The sequence below is a fragment of the Jaculus jaculus genome, chromosome X (genome assembly GCF_020740685.1).
Source record: "Jaculus jaculus isolate mJacJac1 chromosome X, mJacJac1.mat.Y.cur, whole genome shotgun sequence".
Classification (NCBI taxonomy): Eukaryota; Metazoa; Chordata; class Mammalia; order Rodentia; family Dipodidae; genus Jaculus; species Jaculus jaculus.
The window spans coordinates 65,892,359-65,894,008 of NC_059125.1; the positions used below are offsets into that span (position 1 = coordinate 65,892,359).

Sequence of the window (1,650 nt, forward strand, 5' to 3'; positions counted from 1 at the left end):
TTCCAATGGTGGACTGAAAACTAGCAACTCACTGGGCCTTCAGCACCAGATTAGGATTGCAGAGGCACCCAGATTTGTGAACTGAGCAGCTACTGGGTTTAGCCTACAGACAGCCATTATAGGATTTCCCAGCCCAGATTATGTAAGCAATCTAATAAATACACTTTGTAATATATATTCATCCTATCTGTTCTGTTCTTCCAGAGAACTCTGACTAATGCACCTACATTTCAAATGTCTCAGGGATCCTCAGGGCTCAAGCAGAGAATGCTATATGAGTAGAGCCATTCTAGAGAACCCTCATCAGGACAATTCCTAGAGAAGACACTAGTCAAGGTCACAGAAAGATCACACAAGGGTAGTGCCTACTGGAGTCATTGAAACAGGACCATTCACAAGAACTCAGGGTTCTGCTATGGCAGCATTTTCCATGGAGCTCCAGGCGCCTACGCTGGGATCTGAACCAGTGATACTGGGTTCACCTACGTCTCCAAAGCCAGGAGTTAATGCCCAGTTCTTGCCTGGATTTTTAATGGGGGACATGGCGGCTCCAGTGACTCCACAGCCTCCATCACTTAGTGGTCCTTCAGTAGGAGTAATGGAAATGAGGTTATCTTTACTTGCAGGGGGTCAACACCACAACCAGTTGTACCTGCTCATAAAGATAAAAGTGGAGCTCCACCTGTTAGAAGTATAAATGATGACATTTCCAGCCCAGGACTTGGCTCAACACCTTTAACTTCAAGAAGACAGACAAACGTCTCAGTAATGCAGAGTCCTCTTGTTGGAGTAGCAACAACAACTGTAACAGGGCAAAGTATGTTTAGTCCAGCAAACATTGGTCAACCATGAAAGACAATGCTATCTCCCGTCCAGTTGGATCCTTTTTATACTCAGGGTGATTCTCTGACTTCAGAAGACCACCTCAATGACACCTGGGTGACTGTGTTTGGGTTTCCACAAGCATCTGCTTCTTATATATTATTACAATTTGCACAATATGGAAATATCTTAAAACATGTGATGTCTAATGCAGGAAATTGGATGCACATTTGTTATCAGTCTAAACTGCAAGCTCGGAAAGCCTTAAGCAACGATGGGAGAATATTTGGAGAATCTATCATGATTGGTGTGAAGCCATGTATAGATAAAAGTGTCATGGAAAATGGTGGCAGATGTGCTTTGCCATCTCCATCTCTAGCTTTTTGCCACCAATCAAAACCTTAGGTACACCAACACAACTTGGAAGTACGCCTAGGATTTCTACCATGAGGGCTCTTGCTACAGCATACAAAGCTTCCACCAGTGACTACCAGGTTATTTCTGACAGACAAACCCCAAAGAAAGAAGATAACCTTGTATCAAGAGCCATGGAGTACATGTTTGGCTGGCAGTGTAACAAAGGCTAAGAACCCCGCTACCGAGGAGGAGCAGCTACACTGATGGGGAGTTAGCACAGTCCTACCAGGTCGTTCCGGTTAGTTATATAACCATTCTTGGTAGTGTTGATAGTGCACATACTTTGAGACACCTTTGTGTAAGGATACAACTTATTTGCAGTTTGCACTTTAAAAGAAGTTTGAGATCCACTTTGAAGAAACTGAAGATTCCTCTAGAGAGCTTGTATGCTGTCTGACAGTGCGTGCCTAG

The 1,650-nt window shown here is 43.8% G+C and overlaps 1 pseudogene; it reads left to right on the forward strand.

The window, feature by feature from the left end:
* The first annotated feature begins 415 nt into the window (after nt 1–415).
* Nucleotides 416–1,409, forward strand: LOC101595249 (annotated as a pseudogene).
* The last annotated feature ends 241 nt before the right edge of the window (nt 1,410–1,650 follow it).